This window comes from Pituophis catenifer, unplaced genomic scaffold (assembly GCF_029215685.1).
Source record: "Pituophis catenifer annectens isolate HBS135680 unplaced genomic scaffold, rPitCat1.0.hap2 SCAF_8, whole genome shotgun sequence".
In the NCBI taxonomy this organism is placed as follows: Eukaryota; Metazoa; Chordata; class Lepidosauria; order Squamata; family Colubridae; genus Pituophis; species Pituophis catenifer.
Genome location: NW_027256888.1, coordinates 157,214 through 177,995, shown reverse-complemented (window position 1 = coordinate 177,995; position 20,782 = coordinate 157,214).

Sequence of the window (20,782 nt, the reverse complement as noted above, 5' to 3'; positions counted from 1 at the left end):
GGGGCAGGGTGGGATCCTAAACCTCGGAGTCCAACCCGCGCTCGCTGTTCGGCCACTCAGTGGGGTTAGGCTGAGCGCTCTGCCCGCCTTTTCTGTTTCCCCCCCCCCCCCCGGAGGCCAGCGCGGAGAACACCTGAAATTTGGAAAGAGGCAGGCCGGAGTCCGCCGGCAACCCGCAAATGGGATCGGGGCGGAAGTTCCAGGGATCATGGGTTGCAGGCAGCTTGGCCGGAGTCAGGCTGGACGGTTCCGGCTCTATTTCAGATCTGGACAAATCTTGCCTCGAGTTTAGCGGATCCCATTTGGTGCCTTGGAGGGAGAAGAGGGAGCCCCAGAGACCACTTAGTCTGCCCCCCCAGCTCGGCTTTTCCCTCAAACGGCTGCTCCCCCGGAAAGCCGTTTGAGGCCAGAAGGCGTGTGGGTGTTACCGTCTGCCTGGCAGGGACGGGAGGCGCCTTCTATTCAACCGCGAGGCTCTCCCGAAAGACTCCAGTTCCCCTGCCTGGAGCGAAGAGGGTCCCGCCGCCCCGGGCTGAAGTGGGGGCTCTTCTAGCAGACGGTTGGACGGGGAGGGCTAAATGGTGAGCGAGGGTGAACTTCCTAATGGCCCACGCTGTTTGCGGCCGTTTTCCCACCTTCGATGGTTGTTATAGGGGGAACCTGGGAAACCGCCCGGCCTAATTACTTATTTTTATTCTTATTATTAAACTTATATGTGCCCCATGGACTCCACTATAGCTCATCATGATCCTTTTGGCCTGAGCGGTCCTTATCAGGAGAAAATCCGCCCCGTCCTGCTAGCCAATAACTCTCTAAGTCTGCAGGCAGGCATTTAGCCCTGAGGATCCGGCCAGACCTCTCGCCCCCCGCCTACAGCCCAGCCCCGGGTCTCTCGCGGAGGACGCTTTGTCTCATGAGCTCCTCTGCTGCCTCGGGAGCGGCCGGGCCTTTCGCTTCCTCCCGCGGCGCTTGCCCGAGGCTTCGGCCTGGCAGGGGTCGCCTTAGTACTAGGGAAGTTCTTCCATGACCCCGGACCCCCTTCTCCAGGTGTTTTTTCCTGCAGGGTAGCCAAAGGGGCAGCGGGGAGGGACGCTGTCTGTCCCTTTTGACTCCAGAGGAGATTCCTCGACGCCCCACCGACTCACGGAGCTGGGTGGCACCTCGGCAATTTCCCCCGGCTCTGCCTTCAAGAGAGGTGGGGAGAAGGGGCCGGTCCTGGAGCTGTCCCGGGTCTCTTCGGTGCGCTGGCAGCTCCCGGTGGCTCCCACGCTGCCTGTCCCGCCCGCTCCGCAGGCCTCTTCTTCCACTCCAGCCGGCCCTCTGCCAACAAATTCTCGGTTTCGGGACTGGAGGAATTGGGCTAGCGCCGCTCCAGAGGCCGGTGGGGCAAAGTTAAGAACAGCCTGGCTCGCTGGCCTCGCGGTGGGACGATTCGAGGCGCCGAAGCTCGGGCCCTTCAGATTCTGTCTCGCCCGGGCCAGAAGTCTCTCCCCTTCAGCTCCGTCAGAGGTGGGCCCGGACAGTGACGGCCGGGGGGACTTGCGGCCGGGGAGGGCTGGCGGCCTCCTTGGATCTGGCGCAGTGAACCCAGCGCCGGCCTTTCCCGCGGCTTTTTTGTCGCGTCTTCTCCGTTTCACCGGGATGGTCCCTCCGGGGTTGGGTCGTCGTCATTCGGTGGCTAGAAATTCTGTTTCAATTGAATGGGATCCAGTCTCGCTTTGCGCCGCTTCTGAGTCCTTCGAAAGTAGGGCGATTGGATGGCGGCGGCGGCGGCGAGGACGGGGAGGCAGCGGAGCCTTCTTGGGCTGCAGTTCGGACGCCCTCGGATCCAGCTTTCGACCGAAGCGGCCTGACTAGTGCCGGCGCTGGGAGCGAGAGCTGGCGAGTCTCGCTCTGGACGGCGGAGGCTGCTGTCGAGACACCCGGGCGAATTCAGGAGGCGGCAAGGAAATCCGAGCGGCGCCAACTCCTGATGGCCGGGTTCGACCAGCCACAGTTCGAGCCGTCCAATTCCAGGCCCAGCTGACCGGCCCGGCCTCGAGGCCGCTGCCAGGCTGCATCACCGGTTGCCGCCGCCCAGCCCCGGCCGGCCCTGCTAGGGAGCGCAGCCCCTTGCCCCGATCCTCAACGCCAGGCACACTGGGCAGCCGGGAGTGGCGCTTCAAGGCTCCAGAGAAACGGCGGTCCAACTGGCGGCGGGCGGATCAGGCTGCGAGAGGCCCCCCTGAATCCCGCGCGGGTCAGGGAAGCGACCGGGCCAGGCCGTCGGGGATCTTCTCAAAGCCCGAAGCTCAGGCGGGCGTCGCGACCGACCCGGAGGCGTCTCCACTCGTCGGGGCGGGGAGGGTGGAGCGGATCGGGGCGGCCAGCGAGAGACGCCGCGGGAGGAAAGGCCTGCCAAGACTGCTGCGCCAAGTCAGCGCTTGGGCGAGCCTACGGGCAGAGTCGGTCGGTTGTGCTGCTGGCCTTTGTGCCAGGCAAGGCGGACTCCTCGAACTCCCCGGGGACGCCCCCTCTTTCTCCCTCCTCCAGCCCTGCCCGCCCGTCCGTCGCCTCTGGGCCCCTCTGGGTTCAAACCGCTTGGGAGGCCCGGCTCCCTCCAGGCTCTGGTTCTCCAAGCGCCGCCGCAACGCGCTGAGGCGGCTTCCCTCGTCCGAGCCCTTCTGTCGGCGGAACAGAGGCGCTAGGAGGCGTCGTGGTCCCGAGAGGCCGGGCTGGAGGGCGGTCAGCGTGGGCTCCCTCGGGAGATGCAGATGGAGGGGTGAGGAGCGCCAGGCTCAGTCGTGGTCCGGGAGGCTGCAGGTTTCCTCCGGTCCTCCGGAGGCTCCGTTGGTGGAGGCTGCCTGTCCTTGTCCGGCCAGCCATTAGCACCCCGGCTTGGAATATGCCGGGCAGGGCCTTGGGGGGCTGGGGATTGGGCGCCTCTTGGCTCCCAACCTTGAGATGGGGGTGGGGAGCAAAGCCTCACTCCTCTCCGGGTCGGACCCCCCCTTGCCCTTCTCTCCAATGCTGGTTGGGGTGGGGTGAAGTTCACCCGCGCCCCGCTGCTGGCCTACCGGTGGGGCAGTCCTCCTGCTGGGCCTGAGGTGCAAAAACCACGAGCCTCTTTGATCCCTTGGAGGAAGGCAGTTCTGCTGCTCTCCAAGTAGAAGGTCATTCAGAGACACCCACTAAGGAAGAATTTTAAAAAGTAAGTAAAAAACCCACTAAGTTGATTTCATCATAATATTTAGGAAGGATAATGGAAAGCCATGTGGCTCAAGAAGAGGTCTAAACACCACCAAGGAAGGTCAGGAAAGGGAGGATCAATTGAGTGGGTCAACCAAGAAAAGGGTCTGAAGAGGGAAGGAAGGAAGGAAGGAAGGAAGGAATTTTGTCATTTGAGGTAAAGTTCATCAGTACCTGCAATGCATTCCTGTGACAACTGGCCTGGGGCAAAATGTGATTGCAAGAGCAGTGAGTATATGACATGTGAGAGATCTGGTGCACCCTCTTCTCCTTCCGGAGATCTCCCCACCTCCTCACCCATCATTCAGAAGATACAGTCTTTCGCTCTGGGTTTCGCTTGCTGTGCAGACCTGCCTTCCATTCCCTGCTTCTTTCCCTGGGAAATTCACATTTGATTAGCTTAAGGCTTTTCTAGTACAATTTTAGCAGTTTTTCTTTCCTTCCAGGGAGTAAATCCTCAAAGGCCCAGCTCAGGACATTTCTGGGATTGTGATTCTGACCAGCACATTCTAGAGGGGAGGGTTAGAACCTGTGTGTGTGTGTGTGTGTGTGTGTGTGTATGTGTAGGGCTCAGCTGTGACACGTCAGGAAGTGTCTGCTGTTGTTACCAATGGGAGGATTTTCCCCCCACAGAGTGTAAGTCTCCCCAATCAACTCTGGGAAAGACCAGCCAGACCAAAGAAAAATCCATAATGTCAGCCTGGTTTCCTGCTACAGCACACAATTCCAGACAAATGTGTTCAACTTAATTGGACACTTGATGGGGTGTTTGTGGTTAACCCAACTGCTTTTATTGTATCATAAAGCAACAGTGTGTCTTTTAACCATGTGCACAGAGTCACTAATCCTCAGAACGGGAGGCGTCATCGCCAACTTGCATAATAATCAAACTGCTGTATGCACTATACTTTCTGGACTTTCCAAATATACATTATTTTTCCTTTCATTGAATGAATAATTGTGCATTAAAACTTTCCAAAAGACCAGGCCCTTCTCTGTGTAGGGGTCCGAAGGTAATGTATTGGCACAAGTATCTAAGGGAGGAATGTAAGAGTAGTTTTTGGAGATCCATTAATCTTCCCTCTTGAAGAATTCAAAGCAGATGTAGATAACCGGTATTACAATTATAAAACTGTAACAGTCTAAAACTGAAGCAATTTTGGAAAATTAACAAAACAATTTTGGCCTTCAAGATGACTAACAAGCTAGCCCCTTTTGCTGGATATTCTGTGCCAATGAGATAAATTAGAAATGTAAAGACGGGGATCATTTTTACAAAATGTTTCTGCTTTTTAGCAGGCAGGATATAGGAGCATCTTCACGCATATTTTACCCAACTCCTCAGCATACTGCTAATTTGTTCAGTTTCAGAATTTTCAGGATGGATCCTGAAGAACAAGAATACTAAGGGAGATGTTAGGCTAGCAACAAACTTTTAAGAAAGCTGAGTAAGAGATTGTCCCTGGATATACTCACAGTGCCAGGGAGTCCTTCCTCAATCTGCCACAATAAGCCCAACCGGCAAGGATGCTCTCCAGAATCTGATTTACAAAGGGGTTGTTTTTATGGATGGAAATGATACCCAGTTGGGCCATGAAACTCCTGCAACAAAACCACTCAGCTCAGAGAGCATGAAGCATCTCACAGTTCAACCCTGAGCTGCAAACTTTTCTTCTACTGGGGTTGCTTTTGTCTGGAAGCTTTTACAGCTCTTCAACATCTCTCTCTCTGCCTCTACCCTGGAGTAAGGGAAAGTTACATATTAATTAGGGTTAACTGTCAGCTGGGTTGTGCGTGCCTAGCTAAGAAAAAAGACTGAAATAATTGTGTAATTGTGTTAGAGCAGAAAATGTGTTTCCTTGCAGCTTGTAAGAGTGAATAGGAAGGGCAAGCTTGTCTAAGCAGCGTCTCTCCCAGAGGTTAGTTTAAAAAAGCAGGGCCATCTCAGGACAAAGCCTCTCTACTTTTTTACCCTCATTACAATTTGTACAATGTACTGACATAGTAAAGAAATGTACTGACATATTCAAAATCAAGACTTGCCACTAATTAAATCAAGAAATAATCTCATACAGAGGGGGGCTGCAGACAATATGGCAGTCATGTACAGGTAGCCCTCGACTTATGACTACAATTGAGTTAAAATTTCTGTTGCTAAGTGAGTCATGTGTTAAGACAGTTTTGCCTCATTTTATGACCTTTCTTGCTACAGTTGTTAAGTGAACAACAGCAGTTGTTAAATTAGTAACGTGGTTGTTAGGTGAATCTGGCTTCCCCAGTGTTTCTGTTCATCAGATGACTGCAAAAGGAGATCACGTGACCCTAGGACATTGCGACTGTCGTAAATATGAGTCAGTTGCCAAGTATCCGAATTTTGATCTCATGAGCAGGAAGAGGCTGCAACGGTCGTAAGTGTGAAAAACTGTCATAACTCATTTTATTCAGAGCCATTGTAACCTTGAATGGTCACTAAACGAACTGTTGTAAATTGAGGATTTATTTAATTTAATTTAAAATAATATTCAAATTAATTTAATTTTGATGACTTTAAATATCTAGACAAGTTGGTCAGTTGTTGATTTCAACCAAAACTGAATAGGAACTGGACTGCTTCCTGTGGGGGGATGGGTGGAGAGCTGGGCTAGCGGAAAGCTTGGGATCCAAGCCCAAGGCCACACACACACACACACACACACACCGTCCCCATCCAGGAGATGAAGCAATGAATTGCAGTGGGAGCTCCCATTAGTGCAAGAGGTCAAGGAGGGAAAGTCTACAGCTTCTTTGTAACATTAAGGGAGCCTGTTCAACAGCCCTCTGTAAGCTATGGGCTAAAACTTCACTTGACCCTTGTTTCAGCACTTACAAACGGAGTGTTGCTTTCCTTGGGTCAATATCCCTGGACAGAGGAGAAACTGGCAGGGAGGGAGGGGTTTGCTGGTGGTAGAGAAAGCAAAGGGCCCTTCAGGGGTCACCTGCGTCTCTTGGCATCTGGTCTAAAAGGTATTCTTAAGGCTATGTTGGAGGCCATAAGAAATGGGAGGAGGGGAGCATTGAAAGTTGGGGTTGCTTCCCTTGTCTATTTTCTTCCTACACCTTGTAGGACCAATCTGCTTCTTGTCCCAGATCCATTCAGGCTGCATCTGTCCTAGTAGTTTATTTTTTATCAGTTGTTGCTATCCTCTTTGAAGCCTGACACACTTAAAACAAATCCTTCGCCATCGCTTAGAATAGCAGAAAACAAGATTCCACGGCTAGGAAGCCATGTGATCTCATAAGGAGACCCTCTAACTTTGGAGCAGAGATTTTATCCTATTTCTTTCAGCCCTCTTCAGGTCAGCTTAAACTTTACAGTTAAACAAGTTATGTCAGTAGAAGGAGTTTGTTTTGATGCAAGTATCCCCACAGGCCATTTCAGAATAGTAATAACATTTCTTTATGAAGAAGGAATTCAAATTAATTTGCCTAAAGCTTGGCCTGCATGTACCACCAAGAGCAAAAACGTAAGTGGGTTTGCATCATAAAAGAATGGTAGAAAAACTTGTAGTTTAGGTTCTTGTTCAACAGTAGGCAATATTGTTCCATTCTTCTCCTACGGAATCTTTGCACCAACTCTCACTCCGGAAGGAAAAAGAAAAACGCAAAGATTTGGCTGTCTCCACAGGGCAGGGGATGGCTTCAGCAGAGCAGGAAGGAGCATCTGATGGTCCTCCCTCCCTAAGATTTTTTGGTGGAGCATCTTGACAGATGACTAAACCCACCATTTGAAATAGCCCCAAAGTAGGAAGCATCTGGGATCCCCTGTCCATGGCCCCATCACAGCTGTAAGGCCTGCGTGCTCCCACCTGGCTCCTGAGGCCAGAGAGGGTTCAGCCATCCGGGTGGGTCCTGGCATGCCGCTGACTGGCAACTACACTTTAACTCAGCCGCATGACAAGCCTTTTCTGCCTCAGGAAGCCCTCCAACTCTTGCAGAAGTTGCATCTCTTGGAAAGATGTCCAGCCACATCAGTCCTGTAGTTGGGTCCACGCCCCGCTTGAAAACCTTCTGCAGGTACCCTGAGTTGAAAATCTTTGATTCCTTTTTAAAGAATTAGATTCAAGTATGAATGGAATTGCAAATATTGAAGTGGCTCTAAATGGAACACCTTGTGAAGCCTCTTTGGAGCCTGACACTTTCAGCAACTGGTCGCAGTCAAACGAAATGCATTTCCAGAGCTTGGAAATAGATGAAAGGCAACGGGGGCGGGGGGGGAGGGGTGTGTGGGGGGGTGTTGCTGGGAGATGAATGTTGTTTACATTCTGCTCTTTTTGCCACTCGTTATTTAAAAGGCAATTAATACATTTGTAAACTTATTGTCAACATTTCTGGAACTTAATCCAAGCATATTTTCTTTTCATGCTAAAATGTTAGTGCTGAACTTAATTAATGCTACCAGTTCTTGTAATTGTTCTATGTACAGCAAACTGTTAGGCATTTGCTGACAGTCTGAATAATACAAATGAAGAACAACAGATTTTGTTTGCTCAGAAATAAACCCCATGGAATTTGGTTCAACAAAACAAGCTGGGGGGAGTCAGAGTCTGAAAACTCTGGCATTTTGTGAATTCTTGGAGAAAACAAAAACAGCAACCATGACAAGCACATTGCCAACTTGATACTCTGCCAATTTCTGTACGACTCTTATTGAAAATGAGAAAATAGAGCAGAGGATGGAACACATTTACTGAAACGAGCATCAAGTCTGTGTTTCCACCCCATCAGCCCCTGACGGAGCTACCCTGGGATCGTGGCTCCTTTCCCAGAATACGGCATCACTAACTCAGTTACATCTCCTGACTGTGGTTCTGGCAGGGACCCAACACGCTCGCTAGGTCGGGATGAACCATTTGTGGAATACTCAATCCCCACCCACTTTCCCCAAGAAAGGATGGTTTGTTTATTTATTAAATTTGTGTGGTGCGTGACTCTAGCAACTCTGGGTGGTTTACAAATTGTTTAAAAAATAATTAAAACAAGAAACAATGCCACACACACACACACACACACACACACACACACACACACAGAGAGAGAGAGAGAGAGAGAGAGAGGGGACCAAGATGGCAAGGACAAAGCTAAATGGGAAGAAAGAGAAGGAGGGAAAGGGGTCTCCAACCGACTCTCCCAGGACCTGGGCAAGAATCCTAGCCTTTAAGGCCCTTTGAAGGACTAGCAGGGTGGGGGCTGTTCAGGTTTGTGGGGAACCCCATTCCAGAGGGCAGGTGCTGCTGGAGATGAAAGATGACATTGCTTAATGGCAGGAATCGGAGCACACCGATCGGCCAGATGGGATCGGCCAGGCCGCTCCTGCAGGAGATAGACGGATGGGCAGACCTTGCCGATTCCATGAGAATGGACCATTTTTGTACCATTCTGAGTGAAGCTGCAGAAAAAGAAAGACACTAAATTCGAATAGCTGAAAAATACATTTCATTCCATACAACTTTTTGTACACATCACAGGTAGATTAAACATATGGAGAAAATCTATCTATGTGGTTACCTGGAGTCAAAAACGGTACTTCATCAACCCACTGGAAATATTTCATGTGCCAAGAAAATTAAAATAGTTAAGAGAGGGAGAGACTACCTGCCCAGCTTTTGGGATCCAGACTGGGCCAGGCCATTCTGTAACCAGGTTCTTGTGCTCTCTTAGGAAAAGTTGCTGGGAGGTTTTGGAGGAAGCTCTTGGGCTGGGACCAGCCATGGAGGCTTGGAAATGTCCTTGGGACAGCAAAGAAGGGAAGGGAAGGTCTCATGTACCCGGATATAAAGGCCGCTTCTTCGGGGTCAAGTGTCACCTTAGTCCCAACAAATACATCCACAGCCTTAGCCCTGAATGGCGGGGCAGCCTGGTCACCGCATGGCCAAAGCTGGCTGACTCTGGCTGGCCAAGGTGCCTCTGAGTGGAGAAAAAGGCTGCTCTGTAAAAAGGATTCTGGAGGGCCACAGCAGAAGGACATGGGATTTTTCTCAGCCATTCCCCACCCACCCACCCACCCACTGATCAGCCTTTGGACCCGGAGGAGGCTTTTCAGACTTTGCAATACTGCCCTCCCTGTGCACGCACACGCTAGCAGTCCTCACCTCATCTCTTTCCTCTCTAGGGTGACATTTTGCCTCTGTGCAATAACCACAAAGCATCTCATCCGTCAGCTAGAACTGAAAGCAGAGGTGGACTCTCTGAAACTTCACGTGATCTGTCCCCACAAAGTCTTGACCCTCCCCCAAATTTGTCCGTGTGTTATAATTTTAAATTTGATGGGTTTTTTCCTGCTTCCTATCATTAATTGCAACTCAGCTCAGATAATAGCACTAAGATAACATTGACCGATCTCAAAAAGCTAAGCAGGGTCAGCTGTGTTAGTCCTTGGATGAGTGACCACCACATAATCCCATGGCTGTCTGGGAAGGAAAAAGAAATCCCAGAAAAATTAACCTCAGAGGACCTGGAGCGTTCATGAAACCAGCATTGATAAGCGGCATTAAGAACAAAAACTGTGACAGCTAAATGAGCAGTGAGAACCAAAGCAAGCGCGTGCACACACATACACACACACACACACACACACACACACAGAGAGAGAGAGAGAGAGAGAGAGAGAGAGGACTGACACCAGTCCCAGTTGCAAGGCTGACCACCAAGGCTGCCCTCTTCAGGCTCTATCCCTGGAGCTCCGCAGGTCTTCCTTCCAGAGAAGTGGTTCAGAACTAGAACGGAGAACGGAGAGTAAAGGCTGGGAGGCCTGTAAGACTGACTAGGCCACAGCTCCTCCAGGCTCTCCACAGAAGATGGCTGCTGGCAGGAGAGAAAGCTGAGCTTGATTTCAGGCAGCTGCTTCTGATTATGCGGCCAGGAGGTTTCTGAGCCGCAGCTCTGGCATGGAGTGGGGGGGGGCACGTGGCCTGTCACCCTCTGCCAGCCTCTCACCCTGCCCACAATGGGGCACAGCGTTCCTAGTAGTAAGGATTGGTCCGGGGGTAGCTCCAGCTTGAGTTGCAGCTCTGTGACTGACCGTCTGAGGCTGCTCTCGCTTTGATCATGGGAACGGAGTCTGGAGGGCAGCTGGCTGGTTGTTTCAGAATATTTCTTTGCTGCCCAAAGATCAGAAAATACAGTGAACTATTACAAAACTGCAGCTGTGCATTCAGGCCTTTAATGACCCCCCCCCCAGTAAAAGAGGTGACGGGTGGTCGGAGGAAGCAGTGGGAAGAGCAAGCTGTCCTGATGGCGACCAGAGGCTCAGCTCCAGCCAGACTTGTGCCGGCAAGACAGCCGGAGCCCTTCTCGGAAACTGGGGTGACTCTTCCTGGGCTAAGGCTAAGGCTCAGGGCAAGGGCGGGGAAGACTGTGCCTGCACCGGAAGAGGGGCTCCCTGAGCGCCATCGCATCTCACGGGGGCCTTATCAGCCTTCTCCCTTCCCCATCCGACTCCTGGCGCTTCACGGTTGGACTGGGTGCCAGGGCCTTTGCGGGATTATCAGACATCTGGATTAGATGCTGCTCCATTGGAGAGAAGCACTTCACAGAATACGGATCTATGGAAGCCCAAATCAGTGTGAACATGCCACTTCTCTTCCAGTGCAAATATTCACAGCCCTTCTCTAACCTGCCCTCAGAAGGCCTCGGGTGCTTCCGACCAAATACTCAGAAGCGGGAAGAGCTGCTCCTGCTTATCCACCCTCTGTTTATGAGCCCGCGGTGGTTTATGTTATGCCAGCATCTCAGCCAGGCTTTAATCGTTCCCTGGCTTAGACAGGAGCACCTTGGAGGAGGGGGGGAGCCCTTCAGTAGCCGGAGGGGCCTGCGCAGAGCCTCACCTGGAGGGCAGCCAGCACAGCCTGCCTGTCAATTGGGAGGAGCTCATCCCTGACTCTGGAGTATCAGCACACTGAAATTCCATGGTGAACAAATGTCCTTCAAAAGAAATCTCTCTGGCTCAAGTGGGTGCCCAGGGCAGCGGTCAGCATCCTCCCACCCAATCCCCACCGCTGCAGATTGGGTCCCGCAGCACTTTATTTTGGGTCTCTGTGTGGCAAGATTCACTGCAGGGAGTGTCAGCTGAAGAGCCATGCCAAAGTGGGGAGAAGATCTGACACCATCTGCCCCTAGGCACACTTGCCAATGGGATGGGGCTTGCCTTGTGCTGCCACACCACCAGGCACAACTCTTAACATCTTCCCCACCCACAGTGACTGCTGGGAATGCCCCATTTCTGCCTAACTTCTCCATTTTGCCTGCCTGCCTGCCTGCCTGCCTGTGCAAGAGCCTCGGGGGCAGAGAGAGCTCTGTGGGGCTGGAGAACCGGCAGCAGGAGGGTCAGGGGACTTGGGTTCCTCATTGCTGGCAGCAGGAAATGGGCAGGGGGCCCAAGTCTGTCAGCCACTTTCATGGAGGAAAAGGCAACGAGCTGAGCGAGTGGCCAGATCAGAGCAGAGCAGAGGAGAGGGAGGTCAGCGTCTCAGCGTCTCGGCCAGGAGGAACTTCAGGAGCGCCACTGCTTCAGGAGTGGCCCAAAGGTGGGAGGGTCTGGAAAGTAGCAAACCCTTCTGTGAATTCAAGTGGCCTCTGCACGGTAGACACAGATTACAGGACACCCCAAAAGTAGGTTTCCAAACAAGTGGCAACCATTTCACGGAAGGGAGCAGAGGACTGCTAGAAGGATCAAAACAGTGACAAATCTTCTGCTGAGCACGGGGCATCTGGTTGGCCACAGGTATTTCTCAGCAGGAGCCACGTGGGCTCTGTGGCCACGAGGGGACAAGAAACCTGGCATCTCCAGTTGTGGCCTCCTCACTTTCCCGATGACTTTGGTATCAGCAAAGATCTTGTTATATGCAGTGTTGCCTATTGCTCACATTTTTTCCAAGCAATCTTCTTAACACTTAGAATTTTTGTACATGGTTTTCGTGGATAATCTATACTTTTATTATATGCGGTACAGATGTTTTGAGTTGGAAAGCGGTGTTACAAAATGCAGCTTTTAAAGGAAAACTGACTGAATTTACCTCCCACCGCTACCCACAGAGAGAAATTACGAGTGTGAAAAGTCAAGGTGAGAATGTCTACGTGAAAGATTGGGCTTATGTCACAGGAAGCTTCATGCCAGGATAGAGATGACCAGGATAGGGAAAAGGACAGTTGAGAAAAACATCTGGAATTTTATTCTATGTTCCTAAAAACAAAATGAGATAAACAATTTGTCTCAGAATTTGAACTTCCTAAGGTATAACTCCCAGCCTCCTGTTATTTAGGTGCTGAAGGAAATTTGTACGCTTATAAAGAGATTGCTGTAAAAGAGTGAGGCCAGCGTAGAATTAAATTTAAATTAGCAGTGCAGTCAACTGTGCCAAAATGACGGATGTGGGAAATGAGTCAGACATCATTTGGGATATAATTTTCGATAGACTTTGGTAGGGACCAGAATATTCCAAGCTGCTTGGAATAGATTGCCCACCTCTTGTGCACAAAAGAGAGTGCCTTAAAGTCTGGGCTACGGAAGTGGATCCTTTTATTCAATCTCTCCTATGAGATTAGGGGAGACTTCCCCTATGCTATCAAGGATTCGCTCCAGAACCTGAGCAGGGCCATAAGGATTGGGGGATCTTGTACATTTGTTCTTTTCACCATCTGAGGAAGGAGGCCAGATGTGCAAAGGATTCCTTGACAATTCACTGTACAAGAAAGATTTGGCTTCCTGAACACTTTTGGGTATATTGTACAGATTTTTGGATGCTAATCACAAAAATAACCTATAATCTAACCTATCTCATACCATTTTATAGAAATCTCCTCTTTTTATACCCTTCAGTGCCTGTGGCTGTGCTACACACATGAAAGAAACACATGAAAACATGTTTGGGAGATAATGCCACCATTTGAGGTATTTCAAATTCTTTTACATTTTTTACCAACTGTCCCTTGATGTCAGACAACCAGCAATCCCATGAAGGTCTCATCTGTTTATATAAATAATTCCTAATAATGCCAAAAGGACTTTTGCCAAAATGGCAACCTTGGTAAACCTTTCAAATGCAGTTATCCGTTAGTAACTTTTTTGGTCAAAATCTTGTTAAGATCTCTGATGTTATTTTAAGGTTTAAAAAAAAAAATTCCTCTTTACTTTTTGTAATTTGGAAGGAAGACTGACTCACTGAGTGGTTGTTGTCTTTGTTTTCAAAGACCTTCAGCTGTAGATTGGTTATATCCAAAAAAGTGATTGAGAGAGAGAGAGAGAGGGTTTGGTTGAATTTACTGTCCCTTTACTGTCCTCCACTGTGGGTGCAAGTTCTCTGTTCTCCTGAGTTCTCCTCTGCCAGCCACACTACTCCCGAGAAGACTACTGGGCTTCCATCCTGTGGTCTCCTCATGAGCAGCTGCCCCGTCTCTTCTCTATCCAGAGAATCATTGCAGGTGAGAAACCTCTGCTGGTTGCCATTCACAACTGCAGCAAGACCTCTGCTTCTTCAGAGGCATGGAATCTGCCAAGGAATCTCACCTGGAAGGCCCAAAGGAATATATCTGGAACAGGGTGCCCCTCTCCCCTTCTCCAGGGAGGTCCACCACACCCTCCCTTTTGGCCTTCAGAAGGCCTGGCTCTGTCGGTTGTTCTGGGGCCCCAGATGGGGAGCAGCATCCCGGAGGTAGTGAATGGGCTAGACAGACCCACCTTCTCCCCTGTGTCCATTATGCTCCCTTCCTTTCCATCTTGGTCAATTTGAAGTCAGTCCTATTATATTCACTGAAGATGGGCAGCAGTTCCTATCTTCACTAAATTGCCAGATTAAAACTCTTTCTGAAAGTCAGACGGTCTTAGAAATCCAATAAATTTGATTACCTTGAATTAATTAAGCCCACTATTAGCTATCTTCGTTTCCTGCTGCACAGAATCCAATGTAAGAAACAGGGGCTGGGGTGGAGATTTTCTCCCTTGTCCTCCTAATAGAGACCCTTTGGGATAGTCTCCAAGGCTCGTCCCAGATCAAGCTGCATAGACAAGGTGATTACATTGCATCTTTAATTCCACATGATTTTAAGCCCCCTCCCTCCCTGCGCCAGCCCCGCAAACTGTTAGGCAGATGGGATTGCCAGGGAAGGCGTAACCCAGAGGGGGCCCCTTGGCTGCACATTTCAACCACCGTGGTGTCTCCCTGCCCAGATCCCTTTGAATGCCTCCATCAAGAGAGAGAGAGAGAGAGAGAGAGGGAGGGAGGGAGGGAGAGGGAGAGAGGGAGAGAGAGAGAGAGAGGACACTCACTCTGACTGGGCTTCCCTTCCACTCCCAGGGCTTTGGCAGAGAAAGACCCTGGGCTCTCCCTTGCCTCGCCTGCTGTAGGTCATTTACTCCTGGAGCCCTTTCAAGAGGGGCTGGATGCTCCTGGTCTCCTCCTCCTCCTCCTCCTCCTCCTCCTCCTCCTCCTCCTGGGTGGAATCCATCATGCGATGGAGCACGGAATCCCATCAGGGCGGGCTGGGAGACGGGGTCAAGTGGTCTGCTACTGCTATGCTGTTGGAGCTCATCAGAGACATATTTAATTTAATTAAGGTTGTCAGTGCTATTGATTTTGGCGGTTTCAATTACAGTGCTGTTACGGCTTCTGGATCTACTGATCTGTGATGAGGCATATCAGCACCGGTGCACATGGAGGAAAGAGCCCTTTGTCTCTTTTAAAAGCTGACACATCTGCCATCGGCCATAACTTATGACTTTTATCCAGCCCGGCTCCTCTTCTGTTCCTCATAATTAATTTCTCATTAGACAGGTCTTTATTGTTTAATTTGTGCAGTTTATAATCAAATTGGGCACATTAATTGTCACAGAATTTAAGGCTAATGAAAAATAAAGGTTTTCAATAACTTACTCTTCCATTATTCCAGACAAGATAAAATAAAACACTTTAAGGATTGTCAGCTTCTTAAATTATAAATTAGGCTGTTTAAAGAGCAGGGGCATTTAGGAGGCAGTTATCACACATTTACTAATGATAAATCCTAGCCTGCAGTGCAATTATTGGGGTTATATTTACTATTCCTCTTCACTTTCCCCCAATCTACCCTTTTCTAATTTAAGGGCATTATGTCTTTTTCCTGGGAGTCAAAACAAGTGAATTCTGAGATAATGGGGTGGGTTAGGGTCTACGTGTGCCATTGACCACCACAACTAACTTCAAAGACTTTGGCTTCTTTGCAGAGAATCCCCAGAAGGATCCATCTGGGGGCCTGACAGGCAACTCAAGAGTTTCTCATGGAGGAGAGATTTCCTAGAAGCCGGAGAGCACAAAACATGGCTTAGATCTCACTTTCCTCCAAATGAAGTTCTGTCCATTTTGCTTTCTCCCATCTTCGGCTGATCCTTTTAACAAATGCAAATGGAATGTTTCTGCATTTATTATTATTATTTTTGGCTAATAAAAATCACTTGGGCAAGAAATTTGCACTTCATGGATGCCTTCTACATTTTGTTGGTTCACGGAGGAACACTTTTCCCACATAGTTTTATTCTGAGAATTGCTGCCCAGAATTGCAGTTTCCCAGCGTTTTGCAGTTTTCCAGGATTCTAGTTCATTTAAGAAAGTCAGATCTGCCCGAAGTACAAATCAACACTTAAAGAAAAGTTCTTTCCTCTACCTTAACTCTATAAGAACCTGCAGAACTATCCTGCTTCCTGGAGTTGGGGGTTCTGACGTTGGACATAACATCAGAATATCGGGAAGTGCAGCTGGAATTCTATAGACAGGGTGGAATCAGGAAAAGAAATTGGGATTTCTCCTTTCCCCAGCTGTGTTTTCTCCCCCTCATTTCAACCAACTCCCTCCTGGAATCCACAAGTTGCAATCAAACCAGTTTCAGAGAAGGTGAATGAGATGAGGTTGCACCTCAAGATGATGCAGCTCCTACACAGAGGGAAACAAAGCCAGGAATCCTGTCAGAAAGATCCCTCCAGGTAGATAAGAAGGAAACAAGAAACATCAAAGGAGAAATGTCATCAGAAGGTAGACAAAAGAGGCCGGGCCTGAACACATGGAAACCTCCCTCTATTACAGCTACCTGACCTGTGAATCAAGAAAACAAGGACTTTTTTTTTTCTTAAACAAAGGGCCCTAAAGCTGGCCCACTTGTCCAGTTGTCCTGGGTCTGGACTTGCTGGCTTCTGGGTCTCTAGCTCATTCCTGGCTGCCCCCTTGAGAGGGATGTGGGTAAGTAGAGGTCTGTGTTTGTGCATGCATGTCTTCCATTGTCGGGCCTCAGAATTTCATTAGCAATTGTTACCTCTGCACCCCTTTCTCATCACCGTGCCTGTGAACTGTTTGCAGAGGTTGGAACCCTGGTAGGAGGCAACATCGATTCCTTGCACAATCTTTATTAAAATCCACTCTGCCCCTTAAAAAGACAAGGTTTACAGCTGAAAGGAGCAGATGGATTCTCAGAAGGACGTAAGTCTGCTAACAGTTTTGGAGGCCGGAGGTGAACATTCCTGTAAGGATCCTGTCAGGACTAGTCTCCTGGACTAGTTCAAATAGATAAATTGTACCGACTTGTTAGAAGACTCGCAGACAGGAGTTTTCCTAGTGAGCAGTCCTGATGGAGAGACCAAGCCGAGTCTGATCCAAACCCATTTCCAATGCTGAATACATGGAAGATAAAGTCCACGTTGGATGGGTCAGCAAGGGCCACTCCTGGTACGGTGGCTCATGAACTGCAAGGAAAGCACCTCAAGCACCCCAAGCAAAGCACCCGGAACACCACCCGGCAAACAGAAAGAAAGGGGGGAAATTCAGCAGTCACAAAACTGATATTGGAAAACTAGGGGAGTTCAGAAAAGAACTTCAATATTTCGAGATACTAATATCCAGGCTCAGGAATGGATGAACACTGATTACTGAATCAATATCATTTATCTTTAGAACAAAAGCTTTTACAGATACCAAATTTCAATAATTAGAAAAAAATTGCTGAATTTGTGAATCATATTAATCAGAACTGTAGAAATAAAACCAAAAAATTATCAAATGATTACAATTTTTGAAGAGCAGCCTCAAACTTTTTTTTACAACTTCCGAGATACCATAAATATGATGATGAAAGAACTGAAAATTGAGCAAAGCTGTGCTGAAGATCAACCCTCGGACAGTCCTGGAACTGAAAAGAAAAATTATGAACTCAAACTACAGGAAAGATGTTTACCATTGAAAAAGACAAGTGGAAAAGAACTATCAAAAGTTCTGAAAGGCACAAATTTGGCACTAGGAAATACTGAATCAAAGACATTGGATGAAACTAGTCATCTAATTTATAGCACAGCCGCAGTGATAACATCGGACTTGGGATACAAGGCTGTAAAACCCAAGCAAAAAATCAATCACCAAAATGGAAAATTTGATTGGAAAGAATGATCAATAAATTACAAGCTAATATCAGCAATCTGAAGAATTTGAAGGAAAGAAAATTGAAATATAGTTGCATCAAAGGAAGTTCACAAGAGAGATATTATCTTCACACTAAAACAACTGAATTAAAGGAACAAAGTCATGGCCATTTCAAGTAAAATTGAATGATGTGAAGGTGGAATAAATAAGTTTTAATAAAATTAGCAGTTTTGAACAAACCAGAATTTGTTCTATAAAGCATGTTAGGAAATACAAGCAATGCCTGCAAATACAACACAAAGCTTGCCTTGATAAAGGCAAAACCTTAAAATTTTGGACTGACATCTGGGATAATTTGAAAACCAAACTAAAGATGCAAAATGTATAAGTGAAGTTGAGAAGTAAACTGGCTCAGTCAAAACAGATGATATGTTCATAACATCAGACATGATTTTTTAAAAAAGTTTTTAAAAAGTTAAGAATGGGAATGGATTATTCTTTTGGCAAAAAAATTTTTGGAGAGAGAAGAATCATCATAAGGTAATTGCATTTATTTACAGGAAGAAGCCATAAACTTAAAAATAAAGAACTGAATATCTATTTAATTGTAGCAGCCAGTTGTGCAACATTGGACTATTCTAGATAACATAACAATTGAATTGTGGGCTAGCAAGGCCCCTTCAATTGCCACATTAGAAAAATTCACAGTTAAAGTTAAAGGAATGAGACTTCAGGGACAGGAACTATAATTTTATCTCATGTTTATATTAACAGATTATAGTTCGATTTATTCTTTAAATGTAGTAAATTTTTACATGTAAAGTATCTCTATATTCACAGTGTTGTAGATCTAATTTGTATTTTCTATTTTTTTCTCTTTCTTGGATTTATGTGATTGTATTTATCTATTGTTACTTGAAAAAATAGGTTAAAAAAAAAGAACTGAAATCAATCAGGGGGAAAAAAAGTCCAGGAATTGGTTACTCAATGCAAAGAAATATTAAACTGAAAGATTTTTCAACTGAAGGATAAATGGTGACTAGTAGAACATCCTTAATAATAAAAGGCAGAGACAAAATTATAATTGCAATTGGAGACAATTACTAGCTCGCTAATAGTTTTGAAAATGCCAAGTAGTTGGTAAATTAGCAAATGTGATTTTGAGTTACATATTCAAAATTTCTTTGTATCTGAAGAAAAGGTAAGTCGTGAAGTTCATGAGGAAGAAAAAAAATCAATTGCTGATCAATAAAAGGAAAATATACTGCAAAGTTTTCCTAATAATTATTGGCGTATGAGGCAAAATGATTAAACAAAATTTTAGAAGAATGGAATAATTCGGCAATATCAACTGTGGAATGACCAGAACAAACCATGAACCTTTTCAGGGCTTATGTCACAGCTCAGGATTTACGTGGATGATTTCTATGTTCCAATAAAGGAGAACATTTGTAGCTCAGGGTTGACATGAGGGGCTCTTGGAGCCCTCTGAGCTTGCTTGTTTTCTTGCAGACGTTTCATGACCCAACTAGGTAACATCACCAGTGCTTCTTAAGAGCAAATCCCACTCTCTTCTAGCACTGATGATGTTACCTAGTTGGGTCATGAAACGTCTGCAAGAAAACAAGCAAGCTCAGAGAGCACCAAGGACCCCTCATTTCTAGGTTCCTGGCAGAAACTAGAATTTCCAAAGAACACCAAGACGGGAGTCTTTCGGTTTGTTCTCAATGAATTAAAAATGTAACAGCAACTACAATAACAATGACTAACTCAGACAGACAGATGAAGCCAGTGAAAACTTTTATTCGCTTTATGATTAAATTATTTTATTAGGTTCATTAGGTTTTCCAGGAGGTGCCAGTGAATCTCCATCCTCCAAGTCTGCCTGGTTTAGCTTGACCACTGGCTGTAGAGCTGATCAGATCCCTTGGCTGCAGGACGAGACTTGACCAGACAAGTATCACTTGTTGGTGAGACAAACTTTGTTTGCATAAACTAGGCAGACAAAGCAACCAGCTTGAATGAAGCCTCACTGATGGGCAGGGACGCCTGGCAGAGATGTCAGAGATGAATGCCCATTTCTGTCTCCCTTCCCACTCCTGGAAGGGACACAGGAGTCAGGCTCACGACGGAAGAGGCCTGGCTTCGAATGGAAGAGGCCTGCTTTAAAGATACACCCGTTCTCCTTCTATGCCGACGCATTTTGTGTTTTGCCTTGCAAACGTTCCCGCAGGAGTTTCAGAAGTCAGTGGCTGCCATTGTTTCCTGTTCTGTGGCTGTGCCCCATCAGGCCGGAGGCCCTTCCAGCAATCTGGCTCAGCCGGAGTGACATCTTCATCTGTCAGGATTGCCATGCCAGTCAAAGGGGCGTCAGGGGGACATTCCTGATTCAATTTGGTGTGATTGGAGGGAAGGACCAGCCCTCTCTTGCCCTGCTTCAGAAAGCCTCCCCCAGGCAAGGCAGGCAGGCAGGGGCTGGCGCCTGCTGGGGCTTCCCTGATGCCATCTGCTGCCTCTGCACTGCGTAGTGGGTAGGACCAGCCAGAAAACACCATCAGGAAACTCCAGCCGAGGCCTGGTGGGTGGGGTGGGAGGGGTGATGGATTTTCCCTTCTCCCTAAAGATGCCCCAAATCTTCCCCTGCTGGCAGGAATTAAAGGCCAGCAGCTCCCTCACCCCCACTTCTCCTTCCTGGAAGGCACAGCCCGCAAAGGTGAATGCAGACCAGTTGTCAGCCCTGACTGGGGTATTCGAGCAGTCAAAGGCCCGGCCACCATCTTGCCTCTTTGGACTCCTTCCCTTTGCAGGTACTCCCCCGCAGGTGCCAACGCATCCCTGAGCTGGCTTGCCCTGCTGAGTGCAGCCAGGAGGGGCTCTTTCCAGGGGCAGAAGCAAACCAGGTTGTAGCAGGGCTCCCCAAGGATGTCCGTAAGCCCCATCTACTGAGCTCCAAAGTCTTTGGGAAGCCTGAGGGCATGCAGGCAGCCACTCCCTTTGGACCGTCACCCCAGATGTGTGCAGTTGTGGGGCAGCTTTAGGTAGGACAGAAGGTGGTGGGAGCCCCCTTTTTTGTCCCCTGCCCTTAATGCGTGGATTAACAGCCCATCTCTCTCTGCCTCTGAGCAGAGCAGGAGCTCCTCGCCCTC